Raw genomic sequence first — 19,579 nt, forward strand, 5'->3', positions numbered from 1 at the left:
TGATGGCCTCTGAGGCCTCAAGGTCCTGAGTGAGTGCCCCTGTCACCTGTCCATTCCTTAGAGATCATTTGCCACCTCTTCCCAATGCACTAGAGAACTAGGCAATGGCCACATTATCAATTGACCTTCTCTCCTGTATTTGTCTCTATTTGGAAAAAAAAAGCAAACCCCCAAACAATAAACAAAAATCACAACAACACACCTCTTAGGATTCAGACAAGGGCAAAATTCCTAATGCAATTGTTAAAACCAAAGAAATGTATGAAGTGTATTGTAGCCTGCTTGTGTTGCAGTAATAAATCGTTTTGTGTATTTATCCACAGAAAACACAGCAAGTCTTCTGCCCCACCCACTCTCAGGGATCTGACAAAAGACACCCACACTTGTTTGTTTGGAAGCTTCCAGAGACCTTCACTATCATTCTGGGTCCCTCCCTGCCACAGCTCACAAAGCCAAGGTCACATCTCCTTCTCTTCCTTGCCTGGAAGACTGTGTTGTCTGTGCTTCTTCTCAATAATAACATTAACAGGACATATTTCCAGAGAACATGAAATTTACTCTGCTGGATTCCATTTCTCTTGGTTGAATAAAATATGATCCCAATTTGTCTTCCGTTCCCTCGGTCATAGCCAGGCTTTGAGCCACTCATCCCGGACTTGATTGTAATTCCATGTGGTTCAGAATAATCCAGACTCGAAAGAAAAGCTGTAGTTTCTTCAGCTTCGATGTTCCCCAGGAATACTTTCTATCCCTGCAGACAGGATGTATCAGAGATGAGTCCAACACCCAAATCCTTTCTGTCCATTGAATGATGGCTCCAGTAGAAACAGAGAGGTTCATCTGCACATAGCGTCAGCTCACTGTTGACCCTAGTACCAGTGTGCTCAATATACCCATGTCTTCTGTGACCCTGTGTGTGAGCAGAGTGGGTATTTCAGAGTTCACCAAACAGTAACCCAGGAGGCATCAAAAATCAGCCACCCATTGTCTTGTACGAAGACACATTATTCTCATGGTCCAAACGCACTCACAGAATCTTTACCTCTACTGCGTTCTCTCCAGTCAAGTCCTGGCTTTCAAGTGCAGCAGCTAGACTTGGCTCCCAGTTGCCTGGACACTTCTGCCTTGGGTCTCATGATTTTAAAACCTCATGGATCTTCAAAGGCAAGAGAGTAGATGTTCTTGGTCACAAAGAGAGGAAAAGGCATCATAATAGCTCAGAAAGCCAGTTTATGAATTGCATTATCAACACTCCTTTAAGATTTAGTCAACAGAGTCTTGAAAAGTGCCCAGAACTACAAAAGAAAACAGATCCAACTGGTAGAAGGACAGACATTGAAGAATATGGTGTATGTGAGCTCGGTTTTGCCATTGGAAAATGGACTGGTTTCTTCACATGTCACAGAGATAGGGTGCTGGATAAAGGAAGTGATGCTCCTGGACCCTGATGGCCAATGGTGAACTGGGCTTCTCTTTCCCCTGCAAGAAACAGAATATTTGTTATAACCAGAAACCAGCAAGTATAAGACAGTGAAAGCCAGTGACCCATCCAATATCATCATCAAATTACCAAGTATAAAATTCATCTCTGATGTTAAATCTAAAATTTCTTTTGGTATGTGTGCATGTGTGTGGGTACAAACTTGTGTGTATACTTGTGTGTGAGGGTGATCAGTCACATGAGTGCCTGTGTATGTGGAGGGTACAGATCAATGTCTTCTGCCTTCTTCGACGTCTCCAACTTATTGTTAAACAAAGTCTCTCACTGAAGGTGGAGTTGGCCCACCAGTACAGCTCCACTGGCTGACCGACAGGCCCCAGGGAATCTCTTGTCTCTGCCTTCCCAGCCCTGAGACTGTAAGTGTGTGCCACAGTGCTGGTTAGGTTTTGTGAACGTGACACAAACTACAGTCACCTGGGCAAAGAAAATCTCACTCAGCCTAAGAGTTGTCTCCATCTGCCATGGTCAGTGGCTATGTCTGGTGGACATTTTCTTAGTTACTGATTGATGTGGGAGGGTCCAGCTCCCTGTGGGTGGTGTCACCTCTGGGCAGGTCATCCTGGATTGTACAAAAAAGCAGACTTAAATAGCCACTAAAGCAAGTCAGTGAGTAACACCCTTTCATGTCCACTGCTTGAGTGTCGGTCTCCAGATTCTCTTCCCTTCATAACAGTAAGCTGAAATAAACACTTTCCTTCCCAAGTTGCTTTTTGTCATAGTAATAGGTTAGCTAACTAGAATTGCTACCTAGTGCTTGCTTCGGCAGCACATATACTAAAATTAGAATTGCTACCTACCTTGGAATTTTGTGGGACTGGACACAAAAACACAGATCCTCCCTGCTTGGGTGAGAAGAACATTGTCTGCTGAGTCATCTATCCCTCTAGACCCTTTTGATTTCTTTTTTCTTTTTCCTGATAATTGAACTTTTGACAGGAGCTTCACGAAGGCAAAGCCTACCTCAGGACCGTGAGGTACTGAAGTACGACGATAAACAGGGATGCGCCTTTTTTTTGGTGGCCTGGCAACTGGAGAGACTGAAAGAGTCCTGGAAATCTTTCCAAAGGGAGACCAGCCTGCCTAAGCAGAGACTAGAGAAAGGCATTGGATACCAAGTAGGCGGCGGAGCTGTCTTCATAAATCGCCGTCTGCAGGCCTTTTAATGTGTCAGTGTACCCCAGCCATTAACCATGTTTAATTACTATCTCCGGTAAGTTCCGTAGATCATTACCATACCAGTCATTTTTCAAAGATCCTCGTTAGCACAGGACTAGGGAACACACACACAAAAAAAGACCTGACAGGAAATGTCTAGAGAGACGCTGTAGAAAGGGGGTTGGTAACAGTGAGCCAGCCCTCAGAGGGGACCTGTCTCTACTGGCACTGTAATAAGATGCGCTGTGCACACCAGGCTTTTCTGCCGGAGCACACCAGACAAGGCAAACGAGCTGCTTGCTTGTACCTGCTATTTCCCAAAGCATATTTAGCTATTGTCCACAGCGCCATGGGCAGAGGGACCTGGCAGCAGACACTTTTGAATGGTGTCCGGTGAGTTCTGGGAGTGCCTGGGGCCACTCACAATGGCAAACCATCAACACGAAAGAATGTGTATGTTCTGCCCATGCCCAATGCCAGGCTGTGCTGACCACTGAGCTCCGAGGTCATCTGAGACAAGGTCCCTAAGGTTGTTTTAACAGAAAATAAAGAAAGCAGGGGGAGGGAATCTCCAAGTGAGTCCACTTACTTTGTTTCAGCGATTATTTTCTTGTGGCTATGTCTTCTATCCACTCAAAGTGTGATGTGGGTCACATCACTTTCCTTTCTCCATTAAACCACATCTAGAATGATCAAAGGCATGTCCTGTCTTTGTCAGTATGCCGAATATGAAGTCAGTCATGTTGGGTACATTTATGCCATGGTGGTGAATCCCCACAGGTGACCTGGGCTCACCTTCCTGACATCGTATTTCCCTAGAGTCCCAGAAATGCCTCATAGAGTACAGGTATCTCACTGGAGTGGTGGTCACCATCAAGTCTGGGCTGAGGTCCTCTGAGTTCTGATAACTTTTTAACTTAACCACACTTCTACCTCAGAATTCGTAGATAATGTGGATTGGTGTTTATTGAGATCTCCATACCAGGCATTGTGGATTCTTCCCTAGGATCCTCATCACAACCTTGGCCCAGTGTCTGTGTATATTTTATCACTACCTGCTCTGAGATGGCATATTAAACATAATGAGATTTATCCAGCACAATCCCAGTTCTTGGCTTGGTAAGCCACTTAGCTCGACTGCCTATGACACATAGTGCCTACAATCTAAGACAGAAATGTTCAGGGGAGCCTTAAAAGTGTAGTTTGTCAGGCTCTGCATACATTTCTCATCCTAATAGCTCACAGGAGTTCGGGCTTCCATCCTTGCTTAGTGTTCTAAGTTTCATGTCTTCTATGTGGACTTCTACGGAACTCTGTGGCCCTCTGCTCAGTAAGGATGCAGTGTGTTCCCTATGTCTGTTGTCTTACCTTGCATCCTGCTATGTTGAGAGGATGAGAGAGTGAGGTTTGTGCCCGCTCAGATTGTAGCATTCACCACACCCCATTTTTACTTTGTAGTCATCGTCATCATCATCATCATCATCATCATCATCATCATCATCATCATAACTGGCTGTTAATGCAACACCAAACTTGTATCACATCAAACCACCATTCTGCCCCTCCATACTTACAATGGACCCCAGTTGCTTCCAAAGTAAGAGATTCAATAATGTGGCCAGACATCTGGCCTGGAAGAATGACATTCTGCATCCCATCTTTGTCACTTGGGTGTTGCCTGGCAGACAATGGGTCCTTTGCTCAGGTTTTAGGACTTTCATCGCCTACACCATGTGACAGGAGAACAGCCCCACTCAGGTGCACAGGTTCTATAGTGCAATGGCTGCACAGAAATGCTTGGCACTCAAAGTGGCCAACACAGCAGTGCTCGGCCTCTTCCAGAGGCAAAGAGGACACCAAGACTTTTGCAACCTTGTGGGAAGTGTGTCACTCCCAGAATCAAAATCAAAAAAGAGAGGATGGGACAGGATCGTCCTATCCTCTCCTAGGACTGACCCCCCAGGGCCTGGGACCATATCTTTGACTTGTCCTCACTGCAGGGAATGTAATGTGTTTATGTTTTATGGTGTTTACTTCAAGGATGGGTATAGGGCTTGGTGGGTTTGTCAGTTCCAGTTCCACCCTGGAACCTAAGTAACAGACAGAAAGGACTCCCCAGCGTTATTCTCTGAATTCTACATGGGCATGCTGTGACAGACAGACAGACACATGCATGTTATTTTTTATTGTTGTTATTAACTATTATTATTAAATGAGAAAGGAATCAGAGATGAAGGGCAGATGCAGATGTTGGTGGTAGCCCCTGACCTTCCTATCCAGAGACTCAGCTCACTCTAACACACAAGGGTTGTGAATGACCATGTAGGACAGAATTTTTAATGCAAGTGACATTTAAATATGAGTCGCTCTTCTGAAAAGACACTAAGAAGTATAGGGTGTGCTATCAAGGAAGGTTCACAACTCAGGTGAGTGAAGTAACTCTGATTTATCTACTAGCTGGTTTCATTGGCTTGATCCAATTCCTTATTTGAATCACAGCAGACTGCTAAATCAGCTTCCGCAGTGACCACAATGAGAATCTTCCCTCGGTGTGTAGCTTCCATGACTGACAAAGAGTCTGCTCTGACAAAAACAAGGTATCTGGATCAGGTTGACCTGATGGCATTTCTGTAGAGGATAGTCTTGATTCCTCTGAGGGGAGAAGACCCTTACACTGGAGTTGAACACAAGCAGACACTATCTGTCTGCTGCTCACTGTGGATATGACTAACTGTCCCAAGTTCCTGCCTTGACTTCCCCTAGATGATAGGCTATAACCTTGGAACTGTGAGCTAAAAATAAGCCTTCTTCCCTGTGCTCCTTTTTTACCCAGATATTTTATTGCAGCAACAGAAGTGAAACTAGGACAGTGATAATTCCTAAGGAGCTTTTATGAAATCATTGTACAGTTAGCTCAAAAAAGTATAGCTATGAGTATCGGTACTATTATAAAAGCAGCATCAATTTAAAAAACACCAACAGCAATATGGTGAGAAACACCACAATAACCGAGATCTCAAAGCAATGGTCACGTTATAATGAGTATTTTTCTAGCAGTAATCAATTCTAGCTTCTAGCAAACTAAAGACATTTGGATACCAACATTCAAGGTATATCTCAGGTGATATAAGTTAGGGCATCTGGTGGCCATATTTCCTTTACACAGGATGTCTCTCTGCTTAACCCCCAAAGAACATTTTCGTTATTATTTTTGTTTCTTGAAACAGCGTCTCGTAAGATGCAGGCTACCCTGGAATTCATTATACCTACAAGGATGACCTTAAATTTCTCTTTTGGCTGCACCTCCTCCCTCTACCTTCTGAGTGCTAGGCCTTTACAGGTATGTGCCACCACACTCATAGCAGTGGGACCAGCCACCAGCAAAGCAACTCTCAGAGATCCATGTGGTTCTACCAGTGTGTGCAAACTCACGCCACTGCCTCAGTACTTCAGATTGCAATATTGGCCATAATCATTCTGTAGACTGTCAGCCCTGTGTTCGTGCTTGCCATCTCTTTAAATTGGCCTAGATGAACCAGGTGCAGAGTAGCCCCTGATAACCACTGTCCCTCACCAAGCACCATGAAGAATGCTTGGTTTATTTATGACTGAAAGACGAAATCCTCTCCATCTTAAACAAACAAACAAACAAACAAACAAACAAACAAAAACCCAACTCTTCCCCAGATGGAAGAAACATGTAAACATGAATGTTTTTCTGTTCCTCCAAGCAACTTTGTAGGATAGACCCTGTACCCTGGTCTTTTTCTCCCAGGTGTTGTCTCTGGAAACACTGTGTTAGGTGAAAGGCGTCATAGCAGGTCATAGTGGCTGCCTATCCTGACACACATGGACAGAGAGAAGCTGAAAATGATATCAGAATCAGCTCTCTTATATGTCAAAGAGACAAAGAGTTATTTCCAGAAGCATCAGTGTGGGCCCTGGTGTCTTTTCAAGTCTGGGTGTCCACTGATCCCACAAAACACCCCTGACTCTCCATAGCACCAAAGGCATTTAGACACAGGGGTCAAAGTAGAAGTCTCAGCATCAGATTCCACACAGAAGCCTTTTCAGAGACCCTGGTGAGAGAAGCCTTCTAGTAGAGCAGCCACCACAGCAAATGAAACCATTCAGGGACCAAAAAGAAAAGGACAAAATGCAGAGACGAAAGGAAGAATCAGTTAAAAAAAAATGTGTCACTCTATGAGGTCATCATGAGAGAACCACACAAAAATAGACACCATTGAATAGTAAAAAAAAAAAAAAAAAAAAAAAAAAAAAAAAAAAAAGGTATCAAATGTAAGGCCAAATGTGTAATAGCCAGCTGGTGGGGCTTTCCCAACTTTAAAGAACAGGTGGCCCATCCTCCTCCTATAGGTTCCAGTTCCTGTAATACCTAAGAAAGGTGTTTCTTCATGTTTACTCCACATTACCCGTCTTCCTTAAAAGGAAAGAGGAAGAAGAAGAACCAGAGTAGGAGAGAGGAGGAGGAGGTAAAAGAGGAAGAAGAGGAGGAAAGGGGGGAGTCAGAAGGACTTGGCTCCATTCACAGAATACCACCTGCAGGTACTACTCTTACTGTATGTACTGCATGCCCATAGACACCCAGACAGTTCTTACTACCTACAAACCAATCTACACCATCTGCTGAATATGCCACATATCCCCAATGTCACCAGGACCCTTCCCTGTGTCTTCCTGTCTCCCCAACTGGGAGTGACCAACACAGAACTGAGCACAAAGTGCCGTGGAGGTAGCAAGGTTTCACAGAAATGTGTCACCTAGTCATTACAGAAATCCAAGTGCTCAGAAGCATGGAAACTTGGGCTGTGTTTCCCAATGCAGTTGTGCTGGGACTAGATCTCCCAACTCTGTGGTACCCTTGCAAACAGTAATGGGGTTATTATCCAACAGAAGCCATATGTCGTGATTATCAATGTGACAGGGTCTACAGTCACCTAGGAGTCAAATATCTAGACATATCTGAGAGTTTCTATATTAGGTCAATCAAGATGAGAAGTCTCACCCTTATTGTGGGTGACAGAATTACATAGTCTGGGGTCCCACACTAAGTGAGGACTTTTATTTCTGTGATCCAACACTAAAAGCAAAGCAGCTTGGGAAGGAAAGGGCTTATTTCAGTTCCCAGTTCCATAGCTTGAGTGAAGTCAAGACAGGAACTCAAACAGAGCAGAAATCTATAGGCAGGATCTAATGAGGTCACCATGGAAGGGTTCTATTTAAAGGCTTGCTCATGTGGCTTGCTCAGCTTGCTTTCTTATAGTGTAGAAGGTGGGGTCCAGTTAGGCCTGTGAGAGAGAAGAAAGGCTCCTTGGAACTCAACAGCCATACTTCCAAGAGAGAACAAAGGAGACCAACTTCTAGGAGATTTCAAGGAGCCTTTATCACAGAAAGTGAGAAGAAAACTAGGATGGTGGCCAGGAACACAAGGCAGCTATGGGTAGCCACACAAGATGGGGGCCTCTCAAGCTCCATCATGGACAGAGGGGTGACCCCAAGAAGCTGGATTCCTTCTCAAGGAGTTCTGTCTTCAAAGATGTTGCCACTGGAAGACAAGTTAAGGAGGAATTCAATCAGAAAAGGAAATGGCTGGCGACGGGTAATGGGGGTGTGTGTGTGGATGAATATAACCCCAACACATGGCATATTTGTAAGAAACTAAAAACAAAATAAAGAACAAGTTCTAAAATAATGGGACACTTTGTCTGAGAAAATATGGCACCCATTATCATGGCTATTACAAGATTCCTTGCTTTTCATAATCCCTACCTGTGTGCTGCAAATAATTTTAACACTTCCTACAATACTTAGTATTCCAAGAAAATATCCTATTTAATAAGATAGCCCTAAAACTGGCCAGTGAAAAGCAATCTAGCCCTCAATATTTGGTTACAATTAATTACTTTAACTCCTTTCCCCCTCTTTTTGCTACAATTAGTTGCTTTTGTGATTATTTAATTAACCAAACTTCTCACAAGCAAGGCGCTCATTCAGTTCCCACCTGTGACCTTTCCCAAGCTTGTTTACCTGGAAAGACACAATGTAACTAAAGCCACTCTCCCAGCCTGCAGAGGAGGCTCTGGAAGTAGCAGGCGTTTGGTGTCCTCTAAACTTTCCAGGCCACTGAGGTTTAATTACCCTGCGCAGCTTACTGTGGGGGATGGGGAAGGAGTGGGGGGTGGGGTGACCGAGGCTACAGAACTGACAGGCCCCCATCCTCCACCCACTCTGCCACGGGAGCCAGCTGCACACCCAGTGTACCAGGGACAAAGAGGGGCAAAGCTGACCGCTGGGGAGTCTGCATTCAGCTGGCAACTTGAAATGCTACATTCCCCTTTTCCAGTAATTTCTGTATGTTGGAAAGATTGAGGTCTCTCCGCAGGGCTCTAGGCTGGCCTGGAAGGCGGAACTCTAAGGCTTAATTTCCAAAAGGGGTGTGAGCTAGAAACCCCTTCAAGACCCAGGGACAGGGTTTTGTTTTGTGACCAGCTACTGCTACAAAAGAAGGACCCACCCCCATTCCGAGTATTCAATTAACCCTGTGTGTGACGCCTAGGATAGGAGGTTGGTTCAGTCCCCATTCAGGAGATTCCGAGGGGGGCTTTCTTTAAGGATTCTTTTTAACAAAGGAAGCCAACTAAGTAGCTTTTTGTTGTTGCTGCTGCTGGGCTCTGGCCTATTGTTACCTCCGGAGGGACCTTTTCCACTTAATTGGGCTTTAGAATCCCACCACTATTGTATTTGTATGTACGAAATACCAGCTGAGGAAGTCTGCAGGTTTAAGTCTATAAGCACTTCAGCAAGCAGATTCCCAAGCCTCCTTAGCTGCACTGCCTGTAAGTCATCCTGATAGAAAGAATTTCATAAAATTAGAACCACAACGAGAATGTGTTTCTTACACCGAGTTTCTGTTAGGCATCAGACGCTGTCTTCCTCTTTGTGTGCTGGTTTCTAGTGAATCCCTTGTGTTCAGGATTGGCATTTAGGAAGAAAGAAGTCACTATTAGCTTAGCTCACTACAGACGCCTCAGCCCTCCCCCCCAAAGCACACAACATGTTTTGATTTGGCTTCCTCTCAGCATTTTGGCTCTCCAGTTAGATAAGGAGTCCCATTCTCAAACAGAAAAGAAACAGACGTGAAATTGTACACACCAGAAGCTACCTGGGGGGGGGGGGCCTGTGGGGAATATATACGTGCACACTGGGTATGATGTCAGACAACAGAACATGGTGAGACCTGAGGAGTATCAGGCCTCTGCACATCTCTCAGGGACTCACTTTTGCAGGGATTACACTATTTCACCCCCTAATTTTTTTTCCTCTGAGGCAACAGTTCTATTTCTTGCCTGTAGGATTGGTCAGACCTCTCAAAGGGTCACGGTGTATCCTCCTGGTGAGACTAAGCGGACATCATAAATAATGGTGGCTCTCTCAGCGTTCCTGTCCTGGACAGTACTAGGGCAAGCTAGAAGACCCCACATTTTATTTAGTGCTCTCCGGCCTCTCATGGGAGTCTAGAATAAGTATTAATGCCAGACATGTCTGCGATGGTGTCAATGGTCAGCAGCCAATAGGGAGGCTCTACCTGTTCACAATGCCTGATCACCTCACATTAGTTGCCTAGCCTGGTAGCTGTTTGCATGCGCCACCTCTGCGCCAAGAAGATCTACTTTTCTTTGCTGAGGTGCACAACAGAGTTTGCCATTGCATCCAAAATACATGTGCACAGCACATACAAGCTGAGGGTGGCTGCTGACCTTTGACCCATAAATAGGACAAAGTGCTCCAAAAGTATTTTTTTGACAAACTTTGCACAAACAAAAAGACATCCAGCTCTGGGGAGCAGAAAGTGCTGCTGCTGACGTACCCCTTCATTTACTCTGTGGACGAAGAGAACAGAGACAGTTGATGCTTGGGTTATAACATGCTGGGCTGGGGAGAGATGGCTCAGTCAGTAAAATGCTCACCTTGCCACCATGGAGACCTGAGTTCCATACCAGAATACACAATACACATGTGTCTATAATCCCAGAAATGTTGTATGGCAAAAACAGGCCAATCTCAGAGGCGTACTGTTCAGCAAGCCTAGCTTACTGTAGCTGAGCTGCTTCTGGTCCATGAGAGACCCTGTTTGGGAAAACAAGATGGACTGCACTGGAGGAACAACTATTAAAAGTGTCTTCCGGTCACCACATGCATGCAAGTGCTTCTCTGTGCATACTTGAGAACACACACACACATACACACACACACATACACACACACACACACACACACACACACACACACACCACAAATGACACTATTCAGGTTGCCCTTGCATGAAATAACGTTTGCCATATGCATCAATGAATATGAGAAGTTGTCTCCCTCTTCATATAGCTTACATTACCCACTAGCCAGAGTTTCATGGAGAAAACTCAGCAGACTATATGAGGCTACATGTTAGAGAAAGCAGGGCCTTGTCTGGGACAGGGCTAGGAACCTTCTTACCCTTTCCTGTAGCCCCTTCAGGGACCCTTAAAACATGCTTAACACATGCTAGTGAAACTCTTCATATATTTGAAGATGTATATTAAATCTAAACATTTTAGCCATTTTGATCAAGTATCATTCATGTTCACGGTGTATGTCAAAGAATAGAGAAGTGACTCTCCAGAAATTCCATCTGTTAGTAAAATGACCCAAAGCTGGAAAACAGAGAAATAGCAACTAGGGGTTTCCACTAAAAGAAGCAGAGATCTTCCATCAGTTGAAGCAGAAACTGGAAGCCAAGATGGTCTCCGGTACAAAGTGTCCTCTCTGAACCCCACTGCTTGCTGTTGACACACACCTGCCTGCTTTCTCGGTCACCGCTCTGGCCCACACGAGGTAAGAAGATGGTGATTCCCTCTGAACGCAGCTACAGTGAGGGATGTACCTGTCTCAGAATAAATAAGAACTGACAACAGACAGGGAAAATGCAAGTTGAAGCATCTGTGGTCGGGAGAGGTCTGATTAAAGGGCTGAGGGTGTCACAAGGAAAGACAAGGAGATAATACATTTCAAAGGCTGCCCATGCACACAGTGCAGGCAAGGGAAAGTTAAGATGCTTATACAATTGGGTTCTGCCTGTCGCTCAGTGGCAGAACACTTGCCTGACATTTTCGAAAAAGCCTTGGGTTCCATCTGCACCACCTCAAACACAAACAAGCAATAAGGAAACAAATGCTAGTTTTCTGGGAAGTTTTCACTGCCATGCTGACATCTTATTCTGAGGGTATGAAATGTCAGATGCTACCCTCTCTTTTGGGTTTATTTCAGCCTATAAACAATTCAAATTATTTAAGAGAACTGTCTTGGTATCAACCTGCAGCCAGCCTTTCAGAGCTCTCACTGTTTCTAAAGTGCCAGATAGAGACCAATCAGAATGTACGCTGTCTCTTTAAAAACAACAGGGCTTCCCATTCCTTTCGGTGTTGTTACCCATTAATAACAGGCAGAAACGCCCAGCAACTGGGGAGTCCCTGTGGGTACAGCTGCCGGCCATTTTGTTGAAAAACTATCAGCTCATAGGTGGGACCCCCAGGCTAGTTCACTTCTTGCCTATTCTCTGGACACACATGGCTTTTGTTGCTTCCTTGGGTCATCACCTTTTGTCATCTATGGGTATCAAGTGGGGGTGGAGAAGAAAAGGGAGGAACTCCACAGAGAGGGAATGGAATATAGATGCGGGGGAACCGGCACCTAACTGAGGCCAGCTGGAGGGAGATTGTGTCCTGTGTGCACGGAGGACATGGTTCATGTGTTCCCACAGCCTGGAGAGGAGCACAGCACCTTCCTGGGGCATGCAGAAAACCAGGCAGGACCTGAGGGGCAAGAGTGGAGCAAGGGCTGTTCAAGAACCTACAGAGCACAATATAACAGTGGGACTATTGCAGGTCAGAGGCTCAGCATTCCACTTCCCCAACCTGAACACCAAGAAGCTTTAGACCTCAGCAAAGTTCTGTCTCCAACACAGACCCCCAAAGGCTCTCCCAGTCTCCCTCCGCTAGCCCCTCCGCCAAGCTCCTCTAAAGGATCCCCCACCCCCAGAAGAGGTTCACTTCAGTCTTTGCTATTTTAAAATGAATTTCACTGACCCATTAACACAGGTGGAGTCTTATTTAGAAGACATCCTCGCCTCATCTCCCTCCCTCCTGGGGCAGTTAGTGGCTTGTTTACAGGTCATTAAGCCCCAGTGGGGGTGGTGGGATAGGCTGTGAAAGGCAGGCCTGAATAGCTGGTAAGGCTAAGTAGATAGGAAGCAGAAGACGCAGAGGGGTGGGATAGATGGGTGATTGAGCAAAAGCTTAGGATTCTGGAAAGCTGGAGGACCCCAGTTCAATACCCAGAACCCACACAAAAAGTCTGAAGTGGTGACAGACATGTCATCCCATTGATGCTCCCTTGAGGTGGGAGATGGAGATAACACAGTCGCCTGGATGTTCCCAGGCTAGCCCAGCAGCAGCAGCAGCAGCAGCAGCAATTAATGTGCTGTTGCTGACAGTCAGGCTGGGTAAGCTCTTCCCAGGCCTGCAAGCTTAGTTGTTAGCAACACATGTAACTGGCAGATGCAAGCCCTGTTCTCCTCAGATCCGCCTCAGGAGACTGATGTGCAGGCCTCATCTGGACCCAAAGATCAGCAATATATGAAGAAGTGCCATGCCAGACAAGAACAATTCTTACAAGGGTTGAATCTTTTGAATCTGCCATTGTCTGTCCACTTGCTTTCTGAAGAACATGACTGTGGGGATAAGCAGCCATGGTGATGTCACATGTGTGACCATCATGGGTAACTTACTGCTGTCTAGGGCATTAAATGATCACTCACCATGCTTTTCTTCAGTCCAATCCTGCCAGTGCACACACAGGTCAGTGGACTTCTCAGTAGGGCACCGTCAACCCCGACCCCCTCCTCGCCCACGGCAAGGCACATTTAGTTGACTGCCTAGATCTCTGCCAAAATCTTCACCAGACTCCAAGCAGCCACACCAGCCTCCATTAAACAGTCTTTCTGAAGCTTAGCTCTTGAAGAATTAGAAGCTATCACAGCAAGCATATGTATGCACACACGTGTACACATACGTGTGCACACACATACCCACAACCCATCCTATATGCTTTGTATCCCACGATGAACAAAGCACAAACTTCCTGCAGCTTGTGTCTGGCTTTTTACTTCCCCATTTACATAGGCTGGCTTTTCTTCTGTTACTGGACCATGCTCTGGGAGACCTACCTCCAGGCGTCTACACGTGTTCCACTCCTATTTCTTTTTTTAATTGGATATTTTTTTATTTACATTTCAAATGTTTTCCCCTTTCCCAGTTTCCCTTCCATAAACCCCCATCCCATCCTCCCTCCCTCTGCTTCTATAAGGGTGGTCCTCCACCCATCCACCCACACCTTCCCACCTCCCCATCCTGACATTCCCCTAAACTGGGGCACCGAACCTTGACAGGACCAAGGGCTTCTCCTCCCACTGATGCCCATCAAGGCCATCCTCTGCTACATATGCAGCTGGAGCCATGGATCAGTCCATGAACAGCATTTGGATGGTGGTTTAGTCCCTGGGAGCTCTGGTTGGTTGGTATTGTTGTTCTTATGGGGTTGCAGACTCCTTCAGCCCCTTCAATCCTTTCTCTAACTCCTCCAATGGGGAACACTTCTATTTCTTAAAGCACAGCCTTTCCCTTTGAGTCCAAGCAGTCTCCAGATGCCTAGGTCTGCTATGATTCATTTTCCTTTGTTTCTCTGTCCAATTTGCTTTCAGCTGCTTGGACATAAGAGCCCCCGACAGTTTCCCTAGCCATCACGCTGAGAGAAGACCCCTGCATAGCATAGGTGACATGGATGGGCATTTGTTTACTTCATTTGATTTTTTTTCTTAGTGAATTAAATTTCTTCTTGAACGTTTTCAAACACGGATAAAAATGCATTCTAATTGCTTCTCGCCCACTGCTGCCATCCCCTCCCCCCCTCAAGTCTTTTCCTCACACTCATGTCTTCGTTTTATTTAATGGCCCACTGCAGTTCATGAATAAAAAGGTAGATGTGGGGTTCCTGCCTGCTGTACTTCCCCCCACACCTGTGGTCCTACTTCCACACACAGATTCACAATCTGCCTTCCTCAGCACCTGAGATCTCCCCTACCTTACTCATTCATGTCAAACACACACACCCTTCTCCATCAGGTGTAGTCACCAAGAATGTTTCTGAGGATGTATGAAGAAAGCCTTTAGGTTAGCCCCCGGGCCCTCCTGTGCCTTACTGAAAACGAGAGTCTCCTGCCTTCCCTGATTTTCCCCACCTGCAGGGGGAAGGCATGGGGTTGAGGAAACAGCCAAAAGCATCCAAGTACCCTACGGAGCTGACGCCTGACTTGAAGTGTCCCTAGAGATTCATGTGTTGAAGGCTTGGTTCCCAGCAGGTGGCTCTGTAGTGGGGGACTCTGGTGGGGGAAATCTAGTGAGAGGAAGTGGGTAATGACGGGGAGCAGGTCTTTGGAGGTTGTACCTTGTTGGTCCTCTCCTCACTCTCTGCTTTCAATCTACTATATGATAAAGTAGTTGTCCAGTTACCTACTTCTGTAGGCACAGTTCTGTAAAAGGCAAACAAGTTCAGAATAAGCCCCCTAATACTGTGAGGCAGAATGACTCCTTGAAGTCAATATATCCAGTATTTTGGATATAGCTACACAAAAGTAACTAACATAGATACGTTTGAAGGTCATTACGGTATTCAAAAAAATAAAACTGATGTAATGGTCCGTGCTGTCAACCTGACAGAATCAAGAATCACCTGGCAGACCTCTGCATATGTCTGTGAGGGACCTTGATAACATCACTTGAGGTGTGAAGACCTGTCTACTGTGGGCAGCACCATTCCCTCGAAAGCTGAACACTAATGTGTATGCAGTCAATGCTCTCTGCTTCGTTCCTGTAGATGTGTTGCCATCAGCTTCCTCACATTGCTTCCTCTGGCCCATCCCCACCATGATGAACTACACATTAGACCCGCAAGCCAGAATAAATAATCCCTTCCTTGAGTTACTTAAGTCAAGATATTACAGCAGCAGGAAAAAGAAACGAAGATGTTTGGGACTAGGATTAAAATAGGAATTATGATCCCAGAATATAAATAACATTCAAAAATCAGTGTACAGAGCTTTAAAATGCATTTTGGAAGATAATGAATGTTTAGGTGTATACCTCCACACTTAGTCATGACGCACAGCATCTGCATTCAGTCTAATACCATAAACTAAGTTGCTGCTGCTAAGTATAGAGTATTTTCATGGCATGACTCTCCTCATTGATGAGAGCAACTCATGCATAACTTCCCTCTTGCCCAGCTTGTACATGACTTAGGCTCATCAAGTCCTGTTAGTTACAGCCTTATCTACAGGCGCTTCCTTCACACATCATCTCCCTCTCCTCATTTGTATGTGTGTGTGGGGGGGGTTGGGGGGTAAGCACCCATGTGTTCTGGATTCTAGGACAGGTTCGGTCTTCTGTACACTGTACCTCCTTGACCCAGGGAGAAAGATCCTATCCATCTTCCTGGTAATCTGTTCTGCTAATCAGAACTATCAAAGGCAACATCTTTGCCCACTGCATAGGAGAAGTGCTTTAGAAAGTCACTTAGGAAAAAAGCTGATCCTAAGAACCCACAGTATATACCAGAACAGTAGTTTCTGGTGACTGCACCAGCCCTCTAACACAGGCTTATAGATGAGCAGTATGCAAATCTCTTTGGTCACTTGATTGACTTCTCCAACATCCAATAGGGAGAGACAGAGGCAGCTGCATGCTAATCTTCCCTGACACTAGGTTGCCTGAATTTCTTTCCTGTACCAGCTCTGGTGCATTTGTCAAAGCCTTTGTACTAAAGCACAGCTCCAGGCTCATATGCACAACCTGCCATCTGGGCTACGGTGCTGTGGTAGATCTGGAAGGGTAACATGGACCACGGTCCTCAAGCTTGCTGCACAGTGAAAGAAGCAGTGTGGCGGTACCAGTACCCTGACAAACATGTGATTTAGCTTCCACATCATGAACCTAGGATTTGATTATGAGACAAAAATTTAAGCTTTAAGGTTATCTAGTTATCTCCGTGTTGATGTTGACGTATGAGCCACAAAGTGCTAGGATAGGTGCTGCTAAGACTACAGCCTGTTCTCTCTGTACCACAATTCAAGCTCAGGTAGATTGTAGTCACACTCTATACAGTGTAGAGCAAGGGTCTTATTGTATGTTATCCTATGTGTTCAGGCAGCCTGCCGTGAGCCCTAACCATGCATTGTATAGCCTCTGAACTACAGCCTTTTGCAGCAGCATCTGGACACTGGTCTCCACTGTTTGCATTTCCGGATGTCACCCACAGATACACTCCTTGGGAAAGCCTCCCGAGTTTCCCAGGGTTTGGATTCCCTTTGTCTCCCCCCGCAGTTGAATGGGGTCCTCTATCCTGTGTGCCACATGGTGGTAGTCTTTTGGGGGCTTGGAATCATAGACCCAACCCTAGAGGAATATCAGCTTTGGGCTACTACAGATCAATATAATCTAATACGTCACAGACACTGGATGCTTCCAGGAAGAAGAGACATGAGCTGGAGGGGCTTTTTAGAAATTGTGGCTAAGCTTAAACAACAAATGCAGATGATGCATGCTTGAGTGAAGATGACAGGAGAGCAGAGACTGCAGGAAAAGAGAACCCAAGCACGTTGCTAAGGGATGAAGCCCACACGTCACCTCCAAGACAAGATCAAGAGGTGGGTCAGGAGTACACATCCACCTCCATCAATACCATGGGGTTCTTGTACCTGGCCCTAAATGTAGACAAGGGTCAATGAATGATTATTGAACAGCAAACTCTTGTGACAGGGTAAGCCTCCTGCAAAATAAAACAAGACTATTTGCCTGTTCACCAGCACTGCCTGTCCAGAACCTCACTTCTAGTAAACTGACCCCATTTGGGCTTTCAAGACCATGGAGTCTCACCAAAATCTTTGCTGCAGCCACCAGGGCAATGTGCTGGCCTAAGTCTGTTCCAACCCAAGCTAATGTGATCCTCTACTACGAGTACTGCTCTATGTCTCCCATGTGCTCTCAGCGGTTCCCCAAGCCGCTTCTCCGATGTGCTAGGGCTATGACCCAAATCTCATATCATTTTTTTAGGATGACAAGCCATTCTCATGTGTGTCAAACACCAGGCCCTATGCCAGGGATGCAAACACAAATGCAAACCAGGGTGTAATTCCATCCCCCAAGGACCTCAAGCTCACTGCAGTAAGGATAATCATCTTTTCCTGTGCAGAATTCAGACACTAACAGCTTATGTGATATTTTCCACCTAATACCAACTAGCTTCCTGTTAAGTCTAGGATAGGTTCCAAATTAGAAATTGGCCATCCCACCCCCACCCCAGTGTATCGGTCACCATCTCAGTCTCTTTCGAAGCATCCCATGAAATCCCCCTGGGGACATGTTGATCAGATTCTGGGCTTCTGGGACTAAGCAGAGTCTGGACTACAATTCCTCCTTGGCTAGGTCCCCTCTAAGATAATCCTCCTGTTTTTGGAGGGGGCTTTATGATCCAAGTGCAGGCTAAGCCTGGTTCTTGTTTTTTAACAAGGAATTAGGGAAATACAAGAAATCTTCCTGAATCAATCTGCTTCACCGCAACAGCCAGCCTCAGCAGAATGACTGTTCATAACAACACGGGAAGAAGCATGGGCCAGACAGCCCACATTATCTGAGTCCCCCATCCCCGACTCACCTGACTAGCGCTGCTCAGGTCCGGCTTCCTCAGACTCCCAGCCTGGAGAGCTCTGTCTCGTTTCAGAGGCAGTGTGCAGTGTGCTTTTCCCTGTAGCCCGGCAGCCGTCAGAACACTCTCCAGACTGCAGCATGAATCTAAATTTGGGGTCCTAGGCAGGGGCTTCCAGAGGTGCTTGGCACTGCTTGGAACGGGCATTAAGTGTCTCAGCTCCACTCAGACTGCTGACCTTGGCATGAGCGCTGTGGTACAACTCATCTTGCTGGTGCGAGGAAGCTTTAACTGTCTCTTCCCCGAGCTCATAACCCTCAAGTCGCAGGCTGAAACAACGTCCCACAATGCCACAATGCTCATGCCCCAAGCTGCGCGCAACCAACCCCTGCAAAATGTGCCAGCTAAAGGGAAGCCATCACTTAGAGCAAAGTGAATCTGGGTGGAAGACTATTTATCTCCACCCCCTCCGAATGGTATCAGTTAAGTCAATCAAAGATCATCTTAAGTGTGAAGATACTTTATTTTCTTTCATGTTCTTCCATAAATTCCTGCACATTGAAGCTCCCCCCCCACCCCTGGGCAAAAACAGCTCTACAGCCCTCCCCTTATTGCACAACATATTGTTCTGATTTAACTTATCTGCTTAAAACTCCTTATGGAAAGGATACAGTTGCTGGAGGAGACACGGCTATTTAAACCGTGTAGCCACTTCAGAGGTTAAAAATACACACCAGGATAGGACTGTGTGGTTGGAGGGTAAAGGGCTATATGAGAAGAACAGAGTTGAGGCTCCAGAGATCTGAGATCCTGGTATAGTGGTGATGTCACTGCACAGATGTTGGTGTGATTTGGTCCCTGGCTAACTGATATGACTGCCTAGACAGATAACAGCATTGTCATTCCTGTATTTGGGGTTCATTTGACCAAACTTATCTACCATAGGAAAGAATCCTGAAGGGTTTGGGGGTTCAGAATCCCCACCCTCTCACTTAGCCCTGTAACACCCTGTTTCAGTAACGACAGCCTCAGTATCCCTATTGGTGAGACAGGAAAATGAGGCTTGACATGGGCTGGTGCAATCCCTGTGAGTAATAAATAAGCAAATAT

At 45.8% G+C, this 19,579-nt stretch overlaps 1 long non-coding RNA gene across 1 annotated transcript; it reads right to left on the reverse strand.

Moving 5' to 3' along the window:
• Positions 1-205: 205 nt before the first annotated feature.
• Silc1 (sciatic injury induced lincRNA upregulator of SOX11) lies at positions 206-19,015 on the reverse strand. Its single transcript, XR_354716.5, has 2 exons — positions 18,479-19,015; positions 206-1,479 (listed from the first exon to the last, which is right to left on the reverse strand). It is a non-coding gene; the product is annotated as a sciatic injury induced lincRNA upregulator of SOX11 (long non-coding RNA).
• Between the last annotated feature and the right edge of the window lie 564 nt (positions 19,016-19,579).

This window comes from Rattus norvegicus, chromosome 6 (genome assembly GCF_036323735.1).
Source record: "Rattus norvegicus strain BN/NHsdMcwi chromosome 6, GRCr8, whole genome shotgun sequence".
Taxonomy (NCBI): Eukaryota; Metazoa; Chordata; class Mammalia; order Rodentia; family Muridae; genus Rattus; species Rattus norvegicus.